The sequence below is a fragment of the Somniosus microcephalus genome, chromosome 12, assembly GCF_052327205.1.
Source record: "Somniosus microcephalus isolate GS21.2 chromosome 12, FLI_Smic_1.0, whole genome shotgun sequence".
Lineage (NCBI taxonomy): Eukaryota > Metazoa > Chordata > Chondrichthyes > Squaliformes > Somniosidae > Somniosus > Somniosus microcephalus.
Window position 1 is genome coordinate 85,946,206 of NC_140998.1, and position 23,073 is coordinate 85,969,278.

Here is a 23,073-nt window from a genome sequence, read left to right on the forward strand (position 1 = left end):
TTCCTGTACAAGGACCCCATAATCTCTCTGAACACCAACATTTAATAGTTTCTCACCATTTAAAAATATTGTTTTTCTATTCTTCCTACCAAATTGAATAACCTCACATTTCCCCACATTATACTCCAACTGCCACCTTATTGCTCACTCACTTAACCTGCCTATATCCCTTTGCAGGCTCGTGTCCTTCTCACAGCTTACTTTCCCACCTAGCTTTGTATCGTCAGCAAACTTGGATACACTGCACTCGGTCCCTTCATCCAAGTCATTAGTGTAGATTGTAAATAACCGAGGCTCAAGCACAGATCCTTGTAGCACTCCACTAGTTACAGCCTGCCAACAAGAAAATGACCCATTTATCCCTACTCTGTTTTCTGTCCATTAACCAATCCTCTATCCATGCTAATGTATTACCCCCAACCCCGTGAGCCCTTATCTTGTGTAGCAACCTTTTATGTGGCACCTTATCAAATACCTTCTGGAAATCTAAATATACCACATCCATTGGTTCCCCTTTATCTACCCTGCTAGTTACATCCTCAAAAAACTCTAAATTGTTAAACTCTATTTCCCTTTCATAAAACCATGTTGACTGCCTAATCATATGATTTTCTAAGTGCCCTGTTACCACTTCCTTGTTGATGGATTCCAGCATTTTCCCCATTGCTGATGTCAGGCTAACTGGCCTATAGTTCCCCATTTTCTCCCTCCGTTCTTAAATAGCGGAGTTACATTTGCTACCTTCCAATCCGCTGGGACCGTTCTAGAATCTAAGGAATTTTGGAAGATCACAATCAATGCATCCACTATCTCTGCAGCCTTTAGAACCCTAGGATGTAGGCCTCATTTCTGAAGTACTTTTTCTCTACTGATATTAATCACTAAGTTGCTCACTCTTATTAGCCCCTTGGTTCCCCACTATTTTTGGTATACTTTGTCTTCTACGGGGAAGACGGATAAAGTATTTGTTTAAAGTCTCTGATATTTCCTTATTCCATTATAATTTCACCTGTCTCAGCCTCTAAGGAACCAACGCTTACTTTTGCTACTTTCTTCTTTTTTACATACTTGTAGAAGCTCTTACAATCTGTTTTTATATTTATTCGTTTACTCATTCTATATGTTCTCAATTTTTTGGTCATCCTTTGCTGGTTTCTAAAGCTTTCCCAATCCTCAGGCTTACTACTATTCTTCAACATTATAAGCCTCTTTTAATCTAATACTATCCTTCTTTAGTTACCCATGAATGGATAATTTTTCCTGTGGTGTTTTTATTTCTCAATGGAATGTATATTTATTGAGAATTTTGGAATATTTCTTTAAATGTCTGCCACTGCTTATCTACTGACATACCTTTTAATCTAATTTTCCAAACTACCTGAGCCAACTCACCCCACTTACCTATGTAATTGGCTTTATTTAAGTTTAAGACTCTTGTTTCCGACTGAAGTATTTCATTCACAAACTCAATGTGAAATTCTATCTCATTATGATCACTGTTTCCCAGAGGAGCCTTTACTATGAGATTATTAATTAACCCTGTCTCATTACACAATACAAAATCTAAAATAGCCTGTTCCCTGGTTGGCTCCACAACATATTGTACTAGGAAACTGTCTCAAATGCATTCCATGAACTCATCCTCCAGATTACAGTTGTCAATTTGATTTGCCCAACCTATATGAAGATTAAAATCCCACATGATTATATTACCTTTGTTTCAAGCTCCTATTATTTGTTGATTAATAAACTGTCCAACGGTATAGGTACTGTTTGGGGGCCTATAAACTACTCCCACCAGTGATTTCTGCCCCTTGTTATTTCTTATCTCCACCCATACTGATTCTACTTCCTGATCTTCCGAGCCATGATCCTTTCTTACTACTGTCCTTATGTCATCCTTTATCAAGGCTGCCCCCCTCCTTTTCCATTCTGTCTGTCTTTTCAAAACGTCAAGTACCCTGGAATATTTAGTTCCCAACCTTGGTCACCTTGCAACCACGTCTCTAATGGCTATTTATCTCTGTGCCACTAATTCATCTATCTCGTTACGAATGCTTCAAGCATTCAAATAAAGATCCTTTAATTTTTTTCCATTATTCCCTGCTTTCTCCTCATTTGCTGATGCACTATTACTGTTAAACTCTGTCCCTTCCCGTCACACTGCTCCATTGCCTTGACTTTTCTCTTTTAAATTTCCCCTCGACTGATCCCTCCACCCCCCCCACCTTTTTAATTTAAAGCCCTATTCCAGCCCAGGTTGTACCATTTAGCTTTCCTCATTCTTCCTACCAAAATGCATCATCGCACACTTTTTTCCTGCGCTGAATTTCATCTGCCATCTGCCTGCCCATTCCACCAGCCTGTCTGTGTCCTCTTGAAGTCTATCACTATCTTCCTCACTGTTCACTTACAAGTTTCGTGTCATCTGCAAACTTAGAAATTGTGCCCTGTATTCCAAGTCAATTTTGTACATCAAAAGCAACAGTCATCCTAGTACTGAACCCCAGGGATTTCTACTGTATACCTCCCTCCAGTGCAAAAAACAGCCATCCACACAACTCTTTTCTATCCCTTAGCCTAATCAAGAGCAAAACCCCAGCATGGTGAAACGGTGGTTGCCAAAGAAGTGGGAGAGAAATTGTAAGGGGAATGGATAGGTGCTTTTGTAGCTGCAACTGTCCCAAATGAAGCATCTTTTAGGTGCCAGTACAAATAGGAACAACAGCAGCTAAAAGTAGAAGTTCATAGGAAGAAATAGAATTGGAGGCCTCAGTCAGGGGTGGGCCATTATTTGGGCTAGAAGGCCACTTAAGTTTTAGTGAGCTGTTGAAGGCCGTACACCTGTTTCCCCACAAGGTGCGTGGCCACACCACTCATGAGGTCCCACGCAGGCTGCTCACCAGCTCCTGCTGCTGGAAGAGATACCGTGCAGCAAATTTAAAGGGGCCGCACACTTTGAGAGCAAAATGTTAAATTGGTAAATTTGAAACGGGCCAATTCAGTGTTGATTAGCACACCCACATCTACCTTCCCAATAATTTAACAAATTCAGATAGTAGTCAGATTACTTATCTTAATACACAATGTAGTGTAAAATCTTCCATTACTAAATGAATGAAATGATTGATCAATTGATTATATGTCTGTGGTCGTTTGGCAGAGTGGCTCGAGTCTGCAGGGCTTCCGATGTGAGATTTGTTCTCTTTAGTGTGCTGAGTACGGGAGCCCGAGGCTTCGCAAGGCCTCAACTACAATTGTGTGCCATTATCTGGAGTCCTTGTGCTCAGGGATCCACTCCCATGTCTAAGACAGCGATGAGAATCCCCCTGCCGTTTTACTCTGGGTACCGGGAGAGGAAAGACTCCGCACCAGTCTCTTTCTTTGGTAAGAGTCATTGAGATGAGCAGCCCTGACTCGACTTAGACTAATGTGCAGCTCGAGCTCCGGCTCGAACAGCACCTCATCTTTCGATTAGGCACTTTAGAGCCTTCTGGACTTGACATAGAGTTCAACAATTTCAGATCATAACCACGGCTCCCATTTTTTCCAACTAGCAGGTGCTGGCAATGATTCAGCTGTTGCCATTTGCAGCTCCTAGACCCATCTTTTGTTTCTTTACTTGTCCCATTACCATCCCTTTTGTCATTTAATCTCTCCTGCCTTCAGACCTGAAACGTTAACTCTGTTCTCTCTCCAGATACTGCCTGACCTGTTAAGTATTTCCAGCATTTTCTGTTTAGATTGCAGATTGCCAGCATCTGCAGTATTTTGCATTTTGTATTAAGCTAATCCACTTCAATAAACCAGTTTTGCATTACCTCCAGTTATTCCCTCGGACTGTTGGAAGGCACTTTGTTCTCCTGCTCTTCTTCCCACCACCCCACCCAAGGAAATGACTGCCCAGGGGAGGGAAGTGGAATAGCTTTGGTATACATGCAGAGTTGATACATGCTCTATAACAATATAGAATTTGGCACAGAATCAAAAAAGTAGTGTATGTTGTTGGATGATAAATAGGTGCCTGGATTGTAATACAATCCACTAGTTTAAAAATAGATTCTTAAAATGTTGATGGCCTTAGTATTGCAGTTAAAGATAATCCAAAAGATTTAAAAAAACATTAAAATGTAGGTTTATTGATTAAAAGCGAAGCTTGTGTATGATGACCAGAATGTTAGGGGGATTGTTGCCTGGTTACTGGAACGATTTATTACTTGCGCTGACTCCAGGTACCGAGCAGCATTTGGAAGCTGCTGAGCCAGTCTCCTTTAGGCACAATTCCAGATTCAGATTGCAGAGCTTCACAAAACATACTGAAGGTCATTCTAGATTCAGACACTTACCAGACCCTTGGTGCGGTTCGCAATGGATATTTCATGACCATGGAATGCCGAAATGTAAAACACATCGATTTAATCAGATGAAAACCATTTCAACCGATTCCATCACAAAACAGGCATTTTGAAGTGAGAGAACAGATCTATAAACCAAGAGAGAAATCCATGTAAACATGACCATATGCCATTCTTACACACATTTATTACTTTTTTCAGAGGGGGGGAAAAAAAGCACAGCCCATTGATGCTCTCGTATTGGTTGTGATTAAATGGCAGGATGCAGGTCTAAACAATTCTTCTCTCTGTTTCTTTCTCTTCCCACCACCACCGCCCCCCTGAAGGTTCCCAATGTTGGTGTGACATGAAGTGCACTTTCAGAATCCACTTCATTCTCCCACATTTTTTCAATCAGCAATTTTGAGTTTCTCTCTTATTAAAACCCCCAAACTAGAGAGAAACTGACTATTGCTTAGAGAACACTTTTTTGTTCATACGTCAATGAAACATTTTGTGTTTCCTAACTTCATTACTAATAGTATGGGAAATATTGAGATGTTGTGTGGCATTCACATTAACCTGTTATTAATAATGCCTTGTTCTCTCTCCCTACTCCTCTGGTACCTTCTCCTTTGTACACCTCACCTCACTCTTGCCTCTCCTTTAAAATTCTCATCGTCCACTAACCCCCAAGTTTTCCACAGTGGACTCTCGTCTGATTTCACTGCCCTCCTATCCTCCCTATATTCACGGCCACACCCTCGAACATGCCATCTTACATGGTCTCGATGACAGACCAGGCCATTTCCGATCACTTCCTTGTATCCCTCACCACCCATATTTTCAAACTCCACTTCCTTCGGTCTGCCCTAAGCCAGTTACACCAGTGCTTTCAAACTACCAGCTGCCTAACCTTTGTCCCTCTATTCTCCACGATACTTCAGCAGCTGTTAATGTGCTCAACCATTCCCTCACCTCTAGTTTGGTGCCCTTGACCCCAGCAAAACCGTAACTCTCTCCCAACCCAGTCATTCCCCCGGTATGGCTCCCATCTTTGTTCCCTCAAGTTCAAGGGGTGCAGCCTTAAGCATATCTGTCGCGAAACTGGTGTAGCCATACATCAGATGTGGCTGGACGATAAAGTCCCATGGGATCTCACCCTTCTCTGCCAAAACTTTCCAATATTCTACAGTCATCCTTGAGAGCAAAGCTAACCACCCCAAGCTTTTCTTCACTCCCTACCTTAAACTCCTCTCTCCTGCGCCCTTCACCTCCAACAAATAAAAGGACAGGGACGTTTTTGCCACCCTGATCGCGATCATTCATTCAGCTGCCTCTGCTGCTCCAACAACCCCACGCCAAGCACCCCCCTGCCCGGGGGGGGGGGGGGGGGGGGGAAGAAAGAGAAGAGGAGAATCAAACATTTACACGAAATATGGATGTGAAGATCAATTGACATGTTGCATGAACATCACAAGAAGTGAATGCTAAGATGAAATGTAGTGCAATCCACCAGAAGTACAAGTTGACTTTTTAAATCTCATCAATAGTGCAATAAAGAAAACAAACATAATACACGTAGATAGCCGAGGATTGCCAACATTTCTGACTGAAAAGATTGCAAGAGGATCCTTTTGCTTATTACCACAGGGAATCCACTCCACACTGTATGCCTGGTGCAATTAAATCCCCATACTCCAACACACTTCACCCAAAGACTGCATTTAATCTCAACTCCCCATGTAGAATGCCATAGGAGAGCAACTATACTAATATAGTTTAGACGCTACAAGTTACACCAAAATAACAGTACAATGTGTAAATCTGCCATGGCTTTTTGGCTTCATTTCTGAAATACTAAAATATAGACATGAGAACAAGAGTGAAAAAAAATGTAGTTTTAAGTTTCACACTGGAAACAGATTCGACATAAATGTCTGAACTGCTGAGCTCCCAAATAAAGCATCACATTGCAACTTTTAAATGAGACAGCTGCAGAACAAAAAAACACAGTTGGAGAGATCTGAACTTGTGTTGAACACAGCTGTAATATGACTATCACTGCAAAAAGCTTTGCATCTTTGTTTCCTGTAATCCACATTTGTACATTTATAAAATAATAGACCACAAGAAAGCACTAAATCTTTTAGGAAGGAAATTTTTAAAAAAATGCAACATATACAATACAGGATGATCGCTGGAGGCACACAAAAGTAGACTCTTGCATATTAGAAGCAATTTAATATTTTGTGCTCATCCCTGGCAATGCCCTATAAAATTACAGCTACAATTTTGTTACTTGTTGCATTTTCAACCTAAATATGTGGCCGTATATTTCTATTAAGGAACAAGTTTTAACTGCACCACTACAAAGAAATTCAAATCAAAACCAAAAAGAGAGACGCCAAGAGAAAAAGAAACCCATTTCTACACCTTTTGGGCTCAGAGCCCCGAATCTCTTCCAACAGAATTCAGCAGAATGCGCAGATAAGGAACGAAATGAGCTTTGCTTCAACTTGCTGGGCCTCTAATGTGCACAGATTCATAACATTTCTCAGACAACAGCAGCAAACATGTTATGGTACGGTTCGTTAGTCTGTCCTGACTAATGAGGCGATCTTTGGTAATAACAGTATTCTTGAGGCTGATAATGTATTGAAGTTCGCTCATTCCATAAGATTACATTTTCACCTTCAAGAAATATGGGAACCTTGGCCCTCACCAAATTGTGGATCAGTTAAGCCACTCAATCTGGGAAAGGACCACGACCATATGCACATACATGAACAATATGTACTTGCTGTGTACAAGATACTAAGACACACGTGCCAACCATGCTTGTGGAAATTAGCAATTTTTCCTCTAGGATGCAAAGGGAGGAAGAGAAAGAGAAATGAGCAGAGGAGAAAAAGCCACAACGGCCATATGCCAGGGTTTAATCTTTCCAGACAAGATCACATTGGGCAACATCAGAAGTTCCATTTAACACAAGAGACACCGATGAAACAATTCAATCTCACTCTGGGCCACCGCAGAGTTCTTAATAGTTCAGAACCAAATAAAAAGATTAAATTAAATGTGCACACAATCTTAAGCGCTGTATCGAAACCTTTAATGTTGAGCATTTGTTATTTTCTTTTTGGGACGGAGAAAGAGGAAACAAACAATTAAATGTTTGACAATTACGGTTTTATACAAACTAGTCCTTAGAAATAAATTGAACTGACACTAAAAATCTACAGCAGTAAATGGTGTATGCAGTAGAAAGTAATTAGTACAAGTAGGAGTTTCCCTGTCATGTTCAGGAAGAAAAAAAAAATACTAGTCATACAAGGACACTTTAGGGTTGGATATCCCTATCATTTTCATTAAACTCGCTTACACCACAAGATATCTTCTAAACCCAAACAGCTGAACAATTTCATACAAAAGCATAAAATAGAAGCTCTCCCAATGGCCGAGTGGGTAGATGCTCTGCCTGTTATAAAACATCCTGGTCTTCATTGAACAGTATTGTAAGCTATAAAAAGAACAGTTAGAAAGGAAGGATGAAGTTCAATTATGGAAGATGAAGATATTTTAAATAAATATTTGGCTTTTTTTTTTAAACAAATGATGGTGCAAGAGAGATTGTAGATGTACTACAGGAGAAAAGAACAATCGTTGGAGATAACTAGAAAAGGAATTGATTCTGAACTGTGGATAAGTCACTCGGTGTTGATGACATGCATCCTAAGCTGCTGAAAGGAGTCAGAGAGGAGATAGCAGCGACTCCTAGCACAAATTTTCAATCATCCTTAAATATGAAAATTGTGCCACTGGACTGGAGAGTAGCCAATGTAATACCTTTGTTCAAGGGAGAGGGTCAACTGGCTAACCATAGACTAGTTAGTCTGTCAGTTGTGGGCAAACCCTGAGAATCTAAGATAAAATTAGTAAGCATTTAAAAATGCACGGGCTAAATCAAGGACAACCAGCATGGATTTGTTAAACTTATCAAAGATGACATGCCGCTGTTTTTTTTGAATAAGTGACCTGAATGGATAGGTAAAAGGAAGGCAGTAGATGCATATGGATTTTCCAAGGTGTCGCTGGAGAGCCCGTGGTAGAAATATTCAGGCGAATGGTATGAGGAAATACAGCAGCATGGATAGAAATTTGGTGTTAGTGTAATGGGTAGACAGGTGGCAGATACAATTTAATGAGGCAATACATTGAGAGGGGATAAACAAGGAATGAGAATATATTCATATGTAAAGAATGTGTGTAGATGAACAGACAGACCTGGGGTTCAAATGCATAATTCCATCAAAGTGCAAAAAAGGATATAACCATAAGAAAGGCTAACAACATTTTGGATTTTATAAAATAGGGGAACAGAGTACAAGAAAGAAGTAATGATGAATTTATACAAAACACTTTAGGAGTAGTATGTGCAGTTTTGGGCCACAATTACAGAAAAGGCATTAAAGCCTTAGAGCATAGATTCACCAGCATAATGCTAGATATGGGAAAATATACCTATGAGGAGAAAACAATTCTGTAGAGTTATTGGAGCATGGAACACTTTGCCACATGAAGTAGTTGATGCAGAAATTATTGCACCTTTTAAGGGAAAATTGGATCAATTATTTAAAGCAGATATAAGGCAATGGTGAGGCAGCAGGACAATAGGATTCATTTTGGATTGCTCCAGCAAACAGCCAGTACAGACAGGATGGGCCAAATGGCCTCCTTCCGTACTACAAAACTTTTATAGTTCCAAGTTCAATCTGGGTCTAGCTGAGTTAGCGGAGTTTAAGAGAGTGCAGTTGGCCACTGCCAATGAGCTTGTAATTGAGAAAGAAAAAAGTTCAGATTTCCAGTTACCAATTACTGTCCATTGACCCTTGCTGAACAGCATTTATTTTTGGGTAGGATCAAAGCTTGGCTATAATGGCTCCAAACATCCTGCTAAACTTACCATCTACACTCACCTATGAATAGCCACCTCGGCAAGGTACAGGAGGGCTGCTAACATCCAAAGAAATTTTTCATCACAAGCCAGCACCTTCAGGAGACTAGAGGGGAAAAAAATATATAGGACTATTCACTACAACAAAACAAACAGCTGCAAAATGAAATCAAGAGATTGAATTTTTGGGTTCAACCAATGTTTATTGACTTGTTGTTTAGAATACCATAACTGCTCAGTGAGTCAGATGGGACTAATTCAATCGTCTTTCATCCTACATTTACTGCTTGCAACAATTGGTACGCCATAGTGGCTTAACAATTGACCGTCACTGCCCTGCAGTTTAAGCTTTACACTCGTTAAAAAAATTCCTTCAAGTACAATCTACTAAATGCTCCTCAGTGAGCAAGTTTCAGCTCATCGGAATGGGCCAACTCAGTCATTGCCCAGTGAAGCTCAGGGTGGGAGGAGGAAAAATACAGCTTCACTGCAGCTCAATCTCAAATGTTAACAGACAAAAATGAAGCATTTTAGTCTACAACAGTTCTGGCTTCATTCTTTGTAGCAGTACATTTAAAAGTTAAAAATCAAGGTCACACACACAGAAAAAGACACAGCTCAACCTAGGTGGACTCAGTGGGAGGCAAGTATCATATATAAAATTTGGTGCATGGGGTGCATGTTTTATGAGTACCTGCATCATGTTACTCCTGTAGGTGCTGGTGTGATAGGTATTTTCAATGTTAAAGTTGTCACATTGTGACACAATAGATGCTATTTTATAGTAAGAGACTGCATATTCTAGCCACTGGGTTCCCATAAATGGTTCAAAATACTTCTGGAAAATTTCCTTCAGCTACCATTTTTCAAACTGAAATTTCTCAACATCGAAAATAAAGCTTTAAACAAAATTGAAGAAAAAAATCAAAAATGGACATTTCACAATAACATGACATACACATGTTCAATTGTCTTTTACTTTTTAATGCCTTCATTAAAGTTTTTACTTGAAGGCCTCTGTCTTTCCCGAAAGCCTAGACTTATAATGGCCTGTAATTTGCAGTCAGCAGTGAAGCAAAGGAGTTGCTGCTGGCCCCGAAGAAAGTTTCCCACAAAGATCTTGCGATCTCTGTGGCGAGAAGTTTGGCTTTTCCGACGTTCAGTCGAGATCAGTGCAGTGCAGTGGGAATTCCATAGCGCGAGCTGCTGTGATGTCAACAAGTTGTCTAAGCAGCCAATCACAATGTCGAATTCTCAAGACAGGGAACCAGGAAGTGAAGAAGCTCCTTTTATTCTGACTTTTTAAAAATGTTAGAGAGCAAAACAAAGATTGAGGCACACACAGGGAAAAGGTAAATCTGAAATATATATGAACAAACTTTGAAAAAGTAATTTTTAAGTTTCTTAAAAATTGTAATTTTTTATTAAAATGGAACAATTTGACACTTCACAAAATTAAAATGAGTTTTTCAGGGCCATAATGTTTGTTTAGCAGTCAATACGCCAGTTACACCTAATCCAACAAGGTCTAACTTTTAATGGGGTATTTAGCAGCAATATTACTGCGGAAAAGCCAAAGTTTGTCAGTTTCACTGATTGCCCCGATTGCCGGCTGGGGGGTGGGGCGGGTGCCCACAGTGCAGCCAGTGTCGGAGTAGTGCATGACCGATTGCAACTTCATGATTTCCGTGTTAGGATGCACATGCGCTAAATTCTGAAGTTGCGGTCAGTTTTAAAGGGGTAATAACAGCGAACGAACAACCCACCACAAATTCCAGGCCGATATCTTTGCCAGGAGCAGTGATTGAATTGAATCAAGACTGTGCAGTCTGAGCATGTGCAATGTACCTAATTTCTCAAACGATGTGGGTATCAGTCAGCTGTACGGACGGGATTTTTTCCTCTACTTTGTAGCACTTTCTGCCTAGTAGCTTTTTAAAAATAATTTTAAAACTATGGTCAAATTTCAAAAGCTTTATGGAGGTAAAATTTATATGGAGTGCTTCTTTTTAAATAGAGCCGGAGTGTGTCCGAGTTAAAATGTTGTGATTACACTCTTTGTAGATTTTGTTTTGTGTTCTATAAATTTTGGAAAAAAAGAAAAAGATTTTCTTCATTTACCCTTACTTCAATTTTCAGAACAAATAATTGAATTTTGAGGTCATTTGAGGCCACCTGACAGAAAAAAAGTTAATGCTAATCACACACACCTGTGAAAGAGAGGTTCTAAGAGCGAAAAACATGAAAAGGTAGACAGGAAGGACCCACATTCAAATTTTTTTTTTTTTTTTTTTTTTTTAAAAAAAGGTGAACTTTAAAATTAAAATAAGTCTCGAGGAAAACAGATAGGAAAGTCAAGCGGGAAACTGGTTGAGGGTGAAGGGGCCTCCTGCATCAGGACCCACCTTTGGCAGAGGGGAAGCTTGATAGAGAATGAATGAGGAGTTAAGGGAGACAGGAGCAGAGGATACAAGGATTGTGTGGGTCATTCAGAAGAGGAAGAGGTAGAGATAGTGATGGGAGTGCGGAGGAAGGAAAATGGGTATAGGGAAGATGAAGGAATAGGGACATGACCATGCCACACCTCCTGAAAGGAAAACAAGATAAGTAAAGAGTTAAGGGGACAGAAACAGCAGAGAGGAGAAAAAGGAGATAAAAGTAAGAGTGAAAGGAAGAATCAGCAATATGAAGATATCAGATGCAGGCAAGAGTGTGACCATATTCTCTGACTTATTGGGTATAATGTCATGGAAGATCGACCAGTAATAGGTACAAATAGATAAGTTTAAGTGTGACAGGCAGCAAGGCACGTAAGATGTCGTATGATACTTACAGGAAGTGGGTACCGTATGCAACCACTTAACACAGTGATCTGTGATGTTGCTCACGGTCAGAGTCTGAGGGTGCATTGCTTTATGGTTCGTTAGGCACATTAATCATGGCCATTAATTTTCTGTGATTTTAATAAAAACTGAATGCTGCATTACTGGGGAGTAGGGGGCACCATCAGTTGAGAGGGTGGTTATTAAAAGAAAGACTTGCATTTATATAGCACCTGTCATGACCTCAGGACATCCCAAAGTGCTTTACAGCCAATGAAGTAATTTTGAAGTGTAGTCACTGTTGTAATGTTGGACTGGGAACATAAGAAATAGGAGCAGGAATAGGCCACTTGGCCCCTCGAGCCTGCTCCGCCATTCAATGAGATCATGGCTCATCTTGGGCTCGAAACCACTTCCCTGCCTGCTCCCCATAACCCTTCACTCCCTTATCTTGCAAAAATGTGTCTATCTCCACCTTAAATGTATTTAATGACCCAGCCTCCACAGCTCTCTGCGGCAGAGAATTCCACAGATTTATGACCCTCAGAAGAAATTCCTCCTCATCTCAGTTCTAAAAGGGCGACCCTTTATTCTGAAACTGTGCTCCCGAGTTCTAGATTTCCCCACGAGGAGAAACATCCTCTCTGCATCTACCTTGTCGAGCCCCCTCAGTATCTTATATGTTTCAATAAGATCACCTCTCATTCTTCTAAATTCCAATGAGTATAGGCCCAGCCTGCTCAACCTTTCTTCATAAGTCAACCCCCTCCTCTCAGGAATCAACTGTGTGAATCGTCTCTGAACTGCCTCCAATGCAAGTATATTCTTCCTTAAATAAGGAGACCAAAACTGTACGCAGTACTCAAGGTGTGGTCTCACCAATACCCTGTACAGTTGTAGCAGGACTTCCCTGCTTTTATATTCCAATCCCCTTGCAATAAAGGCCAACATTCCATTTGCCTTTTTGATTACTTGCTGTACCTGCATGCTAACTTTTTGTGTTTCATGCACAAGGACCCTCGGGTCTCTCTGAACTGTAGCATTTTGTAATCTCTCGCCATTTAAATAATAATTTGCTTTTTTATTTTTCCTGCCAAAGTGGGTAACCTCGCACTTTTCCACGTTATACTCCATCTACCAAATGTTTGCCCACTCACTTAGGCTGTCTATATCCCTTTGCAGATTCTTTGAAGTCCTCTGCACAACTGCTTTCCCACCCATCTTTGTATCATCTGCAAACTTGGCTACATTACACTTGGTCCCTTCATCCAAGTTATTAATGTAGATTGTAAATAGTTGATGCCCCAGCACCCACCCTACTAGTTACCATTTGCCAACCGGAAAATGACCCATTTATCCCGACTCTCTGCTTTCTGTTAGTTAGCCAATTCTCTATCCATGCTAATATATTACCCCCAACTCCGTGAGCGCTTATCTTATGCAGTAACCTTTTATGTGGCACCTTATCGAATGCCTTCTGGAAATCCAAATACACCACATCCACTGGCTCACCTTTGAGGATGTAACGAGCAGGGTGGACAAAGAACTCCAGCAAATTTGTTAAACATGATTTCCCTTTCATAAAACCATGCTGACTCTGCTTGACTGCATTATGATTTTCCAAATGTCCTGCTACTGCTTCCTTAATGAAGGACTTCAGCATTTTCCCCAATGACAGATGTTAGGCTAACTGGTCTATAGTTTATTGCTTTCTGTCTCCCTCCTTTCTGAAATAGGGGTGTTACATTTGTGGTTTTCCAATCTGCTGGGACCTCTACAGAGTCCAGGGAATTTTGGTATATTGCAACCAATGCATCCACTATCTCTGCAGTAACTTCTTTTAAGACCCTGGGATGCAGGCCATCTGGTCCAGGGGACTTGTCTTTTAGTCCCATTATTTTACCAAGTACTTTTTCCTGAGTGATAGTGATTGTCTTTAGTTCCCCCCTCCCTGTGGCCCCTTGATTGTCTATTATTGTTAGTGTCTTCTACCGTGAAGACAGATACAAAATATTTGTTCAGAGTCTCTGCCATTTCCCCATTTCCCATTCTCATCCTCTAAGGGACCAACGTTTACTTTAGCTACTCTCTTCCTTTTTATATAGAGGGTTTCAGGATGAAGAAGCACTGAAAGGAGATACCAAGGTATAGCAGAAGTGGAGATTCAGAATCTGGAGCACTAAGAGAAAGAGAGATGTTGGGGGTGGGAGCACAGGAGAAGGGGATTGCTAGGTGTGGAAGTGCTGGAAGATGGGAACACAGTGGTTGTGGGGTGCTGCCAACAAAGGCATGGTAATGGAGGGTTCCTGGGGCAGGTTGGTTTTTCAGGAAAGGCTGAAGTGTTGGTCGTAGAAGAGTTGTGGCAGAAAAGATGTGCATAACAAGAAATAGGAGCAGGAATAGGCCTTTCAGTCCCTCGAGCCTGCTCTGCCATTCAATAAGATCATAGCTGATCTTCTACCTCAACTCCACCTTCCCGCCCAATCCCCAAAAACTATCGATACGCAACGACTGAGCCTCCACAACCCTCTGGGGTAGAGAATTCCAAAGTTTCACAACGTTTGAGTGAAGAAATTTCTCCTCATCTCAGTCTTAAATAGCCGACCCCTTATTCTGAGACTATTGCCCCAGTTCTAGACTCCCCAGCCAGGGAAACACCTCCCAGCATCTACCCTGTCAAGCTCCTTAAGAATTTTCTTTCTTTCAATAAGATCACTGCTCATTCTTCTAAACGCTAGGGAATATAGCACCAGCATCTATTTTCTCAGATCAGGAATACAATGGAGGGACCATTCAGTAAACTGGCATCACCACAGGTCTGATTTTAGAAGCTGAAAGACCGACAAAGCTTGGATGACTGGGAGGTAAGTATAGAGTGATTAGATAAGTTTCAGCGCTAAACAGGAATGAGGTAACACTTACAGGAGGAATGATATACTTGAGATATTAGATGTAATCATTTTTAAGCAGCATTGGTGACTAAAACGTTCACTATCTGCCAGCTTTTGTGTTGGACAAAGCCTTGTGTGAGTCACCAGTTGTTGTACAGCCCACCAACACCAATCTCCTTCCGATATAATTTGACATCAGCGCTCAAGAAATATTGGCCTGGATTTTGCGGTCAGCGGCGAAGGAAGGCCGCAGGGGGGTTAACCTCACTGACAGCTGCCCACAAAGTTTTTACAGGCTTTCGAGCGGAGACTTGCTCAAATCTGGCATCTCTTCCAGCGCGGCACCCTCTACAGGCACTCTGTAGCACGTGAGCAGGTCAAGAAACAGCGATGCTCTTCAACCAATCAAATTGAAGAATCCTCACTGAGACACACAGTCTAAACCAGGAAGTATAAACCAGGAAGTATAAATTAGATTTAAATCATGTGCAGAAAGCAGCATTAATATTGGAAAAGACATATGGAATTGAGAGAGAGAGATAAAAGAGAGACAGAAACGTTGTACTTAATATATTGACTATAAAGCACTTTGTGATATCTTGAGGTTGTGAAAGGCGCTATATAGATGCAATTTTTTTTTTATCAGTGTTAAATTTAATTCATCCGCACAGTTGCAAAACTGATCTAAATTACATTGCAAATCTTTAGTTGCATTTTCAAGTCTCTATTGCTTTCCCTATTTTGTGTCGTCAAATTTGACAAGTTTAGTTAGCTGGTATTACACATTTCATTTATGTAGATTATTAGAAGTGCTGGTTCAAGCTCTGACCCTTGCAAGATTTAATTCTACTCCTTTCTCCCCATCTGACCATGAGTACTCATTTCTTTTTTGTATAAAACATCTTAACCAGTTCCATTTTTAAAATTCTACTGGACAGTAAACGATATTGTTTTAGTATTATTGTGTGCATTTTATTTTCTTAAATCAGGAATACAATGGGAGCTACCATTCCATAAACTAGTCTTTCACTTACATGTGCCAAGTGCTCCTCTATTACATGTATACTTCTCATAAAAAAGTAGTCTTTTGGAGACATACAAGGAGCATTCTATAGTGGGAGTGGTGCTCTAGGGAGAATTTTCTGAATACCATTTCTTGAACAGCAAGCAAGCCTTAGTTAAATGAATGCCATACACGGAACATCAGAATGTTAAAGGGAGTCCACAGAATATGCAGTTAGTGCTTGGCTTAAAGCAAAAACAAAAAACTGTTGCTGCCTTTTTAAAGAGGCCCAGTCTCTGAAAGAGCTGTAATTCTGCCAAGTAGTAACATTACTGTCTAGTTTTTGGCAGCCACACTACATTTTTAAAATCTTGAAGCCACTGCCAAGTTCTGCACAATAGTTTAGCTAAGCAAAACTGCCATTTCTGGAGTCATGCACCTGGAGGGAGTTTCCTTTTCAACCAGAGTACAGGAGGACATTTTTAACTTTCAAAATGTCACTTTCTCTTTCACTAAGTTTCTACTATTGAAGTAAGAATGAACAAATATAGATTAGCTTTTACAAAACAAACAATGTTTTTAATTTTGTTTGGCTTTAATATTAAGTGAGATTATACTTTGTTCCTGAATAGGGCAGGATGGTAAATCTTAACTGCTTCAGAGGCTTGGAAATGTTATCAACATGACAAAGGGAATAGTGAGAAACAAACTGCTGAATGTTACAATAAAGTGTAGACATGGAGAATATTACTGTGACAAAATGGAGTATTTTTGTCTGTTTATAACTCTTCTCTATACATTAATTACTTAAAATAACATTTTTTAAAAAGCACCATCAAAATGGCTTCTGCCATTGCATGCTGGGAAATAGTCACCATTTCTCTGACCCAGCCTGAAGCACATCAGAAATGAGCCAGTCAAGCTGTTAATTACTAACAGACGGTGTGCGAGGAAAACAATGAAAGTGCTAGGAACATGATGCATCAGCCAATTAATCAACATCAATCTATTGAAAATAACCTGGTCTCAAGTGGTCTTCAAAAGGTGTCCAATTAAAATAAAATAATTATGAAATAATAGAAATAACGAATGTAGCTGCAGCTAGGTCAGGATTGACAAAAATCTTGCATTCATATCCTAGTGATATCCCAAGGCGTTTCACAAGCAATAATGTACTTCTGAAGTGTAGTTGTCTTTGTACTATAAAAGCAAGCGAAGCAGCCAATCGGTGCACAGAAAGGTCCAACAAAATGTGATGTTGGGTGAGGGATAAATGTTGGCCAGGACACCAGGAAAACTCTTTGTTCCTTCAAATAGTGCCCTGGGATCTTTCACATCCAGCTGAACAGGCAGATGGGGCCTCAGTTTAATATCTTACTTGAAAGATAAATGGGACTCCCCACTTCAAATGTTATACATCAGGAAATTATAGGTCACTAAATCATCTTCTGTTAGTAAACTACTAGAGTCTATAATATAGGGTGAAATTATTAAGCACTTGGAGAAACATGAGCTAAATCGGGGACAGTCAAAAGATTTTTTTTAAAAGGTCATGCTTGACTAACATTACAGAATTCTTTGAAGAAATAAGAGAGAGGGGATAAAAGGAAATGCTGTTGGTAGTTTAAGGTACCATAACAAAAATAATGGCGCATGGAATGAAGGGCAATATAGCCATGTAGATGGAGATTGTTGGAGGACTGAGGAAAAGGGTAGGAGGGGTCAAAGAAGTTTTTGAATGGAACATTGTGGTGATTGTTGTTCCACAGGGGTCCGAACTACATTTATTTACTACATACAGAAATGATATGGACTTGGGAACGGAGGGAACCATAATCAAAAACGTGCTGATGTCACCAAATTTAGGAGTATTACAAATTGTGATCAGGATTACTAGGAGGTCATAACTAGGCACGCAGGATGGGCAGATAGCAGGCAGATGCAGTTCAATGTATAAAAATGTGAAGTAGTATATTTTTAGAATAGCAAAAACAAAAACATCCTTAAATAGCTTGATTTTAAAATGGAGTAGAGAAGCAGAGGTATCTTGTTCAGATATACAGGTCATTTAAAAAAAGTGGCTGTACAGTTATACAAGCAACGTTCTCTTTAAGCTGCGTGGCCACGCAGTGCTCTGCAGGTCCCACGCAGCTGGTGAGCCGGCTTTTAAATAGAAAAATGGCGCATGCGCGGAATTTAGAAGGGCAGCACGGGCCAAAAGAAAAATTAAAGGGAACATTGTTATACAAGGCCATAAAAAAATGCAAATACAATTCTTAGTTTTCTATGTAGACGCAGGATCTGCCAGGACCACTCGACTCCAGACCGCATTACAGCCTTAGTCCGAACATGGACAAAAGAGCCGAATTCCAGAGGTGAGACGAGAGTGACTGCCCTTGACATCAAAGCAGCTTTTGACCGAGTGTAGCATCAAGGAGCCAGAGTAGAATTGGAGTCAATGGGCATCAGGGGGCAAACTCTCCACTGGCTGGAGTCATACCTAGCACAAAAGGAAGATGGTTGTAGTTGTTGGAGGCCAATCACCTTAGCCCCAGGACATCGCTGCAGGAGTTCTTCAGGGCAGTGTCCCAGGCCCAACCATCTTCAGCAGCTTCATCATCAATGACCTTCCCTCCATTATAAGGTCAGAAGTGGGGACGTTTGCTGATGATTGCAGAGTGTTCAATTCCATTCGTAACTCCTCAGATAATGAAGCAGTCCGTACCCACATGCACAAGACCTGGACAACATTCAGGCTTGGGCTGTTAAGTGGCAAGTGACATTTGTGCCACACAAGTACCTGCCAATGACTATCTCCAATAAGAGACAGTCTGACCACCGCCCCTTGACATTCAATGGCATTACCATGGTCAAATCCCCCACCATCAACATCCTGGGGTCACCACTGATTAGAAACTTAATTGGACCATACACAAATACCGTAGCTACAAGATTAGGTCGGGGGCCGAGTATTCTGTGGCGACTGACTCTTCTCCTGACTCCCCAAAGCCTTTCCACCATCTACAACGCACAAGTCACAATGTGATGGAATACTCTCCACTTGCCTGGATGACTGCAGCTCCAACAATACTCAAGAAGCTCGACACCATCCAGGACAAAGCACCCCGCTTGATCAGCACCCCATCCACCACCACCTTAAACATTCACTCCGTACACCACTAGTGTACCGTGGCTGCAGTGTGTACTATCTACAAGATGTACTGCAGCAACTCGCCAAGGCTTCTTCGGCTGCACCTCCCAAACCAGTGACCTCTACCACCTAGAAGGACATGGAACCACCACTACCGCCAAGTTCCCCTCCAAGTCACACACCATCCTGACTTGGAAATATATCGCCATTCCTTCATAGTCGCTGGGTCAAAATCCTGGAACTCCCTTCCTAACAGCACTTGTGGGAGTAGCTTCAACACAGACTGCAGCAGTTCAAGGTGGTGGTTCACCACCACCACCTTCTCAAGGGCAAATAGGGATGGGTAATAAATGCTGGATATGCCAGCAACACCCACATCCTGTGAATGAATCAAGAAAAAACCCCACAAAAACAAGGAGGTAATGTTGAACTTGAACAAGACCGGAGACTGCGGTTGGAGTATTTTGTACAGCCGATTATAGGAAGGATATAAAGCAATGGAGAAGGTACAGTGTTGATTCGCTTAGATGTTAGCAGATGAAGGGGTTCACAGTTATGAAGGAAGACTTGAGTTATAGCTTTAAAAAAAAAAACTAGAGCAGAGAAAGTTATTCTCTGACAGGCGTCTTCAAGAATGACGGTTATGGTGAGGTAATTAGTGACAGACTACTTGCACTGATTGGCGAGACTGTAACCGGGAAGGTACAAATTTAAAGCAGTCGCAAAAGAATTGAAAAAGTGGTTGTAAAACATTTCTTTACTCAGAATAGTTAAGATGTGAAATTCTCTGACTAGGGAATTATACAGTTGTTTGAAAGAGGAATTTTAAGAGGCACAGAGAGTAAGCAGAAGAATGGGATTGGACTAGGTGGCTCGTGAGAAATACAATGATAAAGACTTAATGGGTATAACAGTCCGTTCTGTTTTATAACATTTTATGATTCTATGCATTAATGTAGCTGGCCATTCATTGTACAAGTAATTGCTTTAGTTTCAGATCGGTTTATGGCATGGAGAAGCCATACACCAAAACTTGCAACAAGTGTAAGATTTGGATATTTGACATTCTAGTTAATTATGATTTGGACCAAGCATCAACATTCGGAGACAAGATGCAAACACCTACACAATTCTCAGTACAACTACAACAAATAGCAATTAGGGTTTTTTTATTTATTTAGTCATTCACAGGATGTGGGCGTCACTGGCAAGGCAGCATTTATTGCCCAGAGTGGCGTTAGGTAGGCAGTTCCAGGTTTTTGACCCAGCGACGATGAAGGAACGGCGATATATTTCCAAGTCAAGATGGCGTGCGACTTGGAAGGGAACGCGAGAGGTGGTGGTATTCCCATAAGAACATAAGAAATAGGAGGAGTAGGCCATTTGGTCCCTTGAGCCTGCTCTGCCATTCAATAAGATCATGGCTGATCTTCTATCTCAACTCCACTTTCCTGCACTATCCCCATATCCCTTGATTCCCTTAATATCCAAAAATCTACTGATTTCTGTCTTGAATATATAGGTGGTAGAGGTCACTGGTTTGGGAGGTGCTGTTGAAGAAGCCTTGGCGTGTTGCAGTGCATCTTATAGATGGTACACGCTGCAGCCACGGTACACCAGTGGTGGAGGGCGTGAATGTTTAAGGTGGTGGATGGGGTGCCAATCAAGCAGGCTACTTTCGAGCTTCTTGAGTGTTGTTGGCGCTGCACTCATGCAAGTGGAGAGTATTCCATCACACTCCTTATTTGTGCCTTGTAGATGGTGGAAAGGTTTTGGGGAGTCAGGAGGTGAGACACTCGCCACAGAATACCTAGCCTCTGACCTGCTCTTGTTGCCACAGTATTTATGTGGCTGGTCCAGTTAAATTTCTGGTCAATGGTGACCCCCAGGATGTTGATGGGGGTTGCGATGATGGTTATGCCATTGAATGTAAAGGGGAGTTGGTTAGATTCTCTTGTTGGAGATGGTCATTGCCTGGCACTTGTGTGGTGCAAATGTTACTTGTGTATCAGCCCAAGCCTGAATGTTGTCCTGGTCTTGCTGCATGCGGGCATAGACAGCTTCATTATCTGTAATGTAGTGGTGAATAAACTCAAGACAGGGGCACAATGCGCACCCACCCCTCCCCCTGTCGCCCCACAAAATGCAGTGAGTTGGCCGATCTTAGCCACAATTCCAATTCCAGAACACCATCAAGTAAACCCTGCTGAAAAAAAGTACTGATGTCCTACCCATGGATGAATAGCCCGCACTCCCTATCTAGGCTCACACGAAGAATGGCTGAAGGGCTGCTTGCGTACATGGAACTATACCCCAGTTATTTCACGAGTTAAATGTTGTTGGGGTTATGAACTGGATTAGAACATTAACACCTGTCCACTTAATTAGAAACAAGTAAAGCAGAGGATTGATGAGGGTAGTGCAGTTGATGTATATGGACTATCAAAAGGCGTTTGATAAAATACCACATAAAGTCAATTTTTTTGCAAAATTGAACGCCATGGGGTTAAAAGGGCAGTGGCTGTGTGGATACAAAATTGGCTTATGGACAGAAAGCAGAGAGTAACGGTAAACGGATGTTTTTCCAAACTGCAGTATACAGTGCTGTCCCCCAGGGGTCAGTATTACAATCACAGCTCTTTTTGATATTACAGGTAGACTATCCTTTATCCGAAAGCCTTGGGACCAGCCGTGTTTCGGTTTTCGGAAAATTTCGGATTTCGGAAGATATTTTATAAGACTGGGAAATTTGTCGGGGGGGGGGTCGGGGTCGGCGGGGGGGTCGGCGGGGGGGGTCGGGGTCGGCGGGGGGGGGTCGGGGTCGGCCGCATGACTTACGCTGACCTTCGGGTTTTTAGAGGGTTTCGGTTTTCGGAAGTTCGGATAAAAGGTAGTCTACCCCTAGCAAAATACTGCGGATGCTGGAAATCTGAAACAACAGAATATGCTGGAAACACTCAGTAGGTCAGGCAGCATCGTGGAGAGAGAAACAGAGTTAACGTTTCAGGTCGATGACCCTTCGTCAGAACTAGAAAAAAGTTGGAGAAGTAACAGATTTTTAAGCAAGTGTGGGGCAGGGAAAGGGAGGAGGGGAGGAAAGAATAAAGGGAAGGTTTGTGATAGGGTGGAAGGCAGGAGAGATTAAAAGACAAAAGGGATGATGGTGCAAGGCAAAAGGAGATGGTAATGGGACAAGTTAATAAACAAAATATGATTAGATGAGGTGTAAATGGCAATGGCAGAATCAGCTACAGCGGTCATGTGAGAAGAAAAAAAATATAGGGGCCGAGGTTATAGTCTGAAATGTATAAATGACCTGGACTTGGGTTTACAGGGCATAATTTCAAAGTTTGCAGATGACACAAAACTCAGAAAATGTAGTAAACAGTGAGGGTGACAGTTCAGATTTCAGGAGGACAGAGGACTGGTGAAATGGGCAGACACATGGCAGATGAAATTTAATGCAGAGAAGTGGAAAGTGATTCATTTTGGAAGAGCAAGAGGCAATATAAACTAAATGGTACAATTTTAAAGGGGGCTGCAGGAAGAGACATCTGGGGGGTACGTACACAAATCTTTGAAGGTGGCAGGACAAGTTGAGAAGGCTGTTAAAAAGGCATACAGGATATTTGGCTTTATAAATAGAGGCATAGAGTACAAAACCAAGGAAGTTATGTTAAACCTTTAAAAAACACTGGTTAGGCCTCAGCTGAAGTATTGAAGTATTCTGGGCACCACATTTTAAGAAGGATGTCAAGGCCTTGGAGAGGGTGCAGAAGAGCTTTACTAGAATGGTACTAGGCATGTGGAACTTTAGTTATGTGAAGAGACTAGAGAAGCTGGGTTTGCTCTCCTTCGAGCCAAGAGGGTGAAGGGGAGATTTGATAGAGGTGTTCAAAATCATGAAGGGTTTTG

The 23,073-nt window shown here is 41.3% G+C and overlaps 1 protein-coding gene across 5 annotated transcripts in view; it reads right to left on the bottom strand.

The window, feature by feature from the left end:
* Positions 1-23,073, bottom strand: part of LOC147109379 (uncharacterized) — a 71,990-nt gene that overhangs the window by 12,369 nt on the left and 36,548 nt on the right. For 3 of the 5 annotated variants that reach the window (XR_015080263.1, XR_015080259.1, XR_015080262.1), the window contains exon 2: positions 4,347-4,483. The gene's annotated coding sequence lies outside the window, so the exon portion shown is untranslated. Of the gene's footprint in view, positions 1-4,346; positions 4,484-5,579; positions 5,707-9,313; positions 9,398-23,073 lie in introns of those variants that run through there. The other 2 variants (XR_015080260.1, XR_015080261.1) reach the window with 2 other exon arrangements.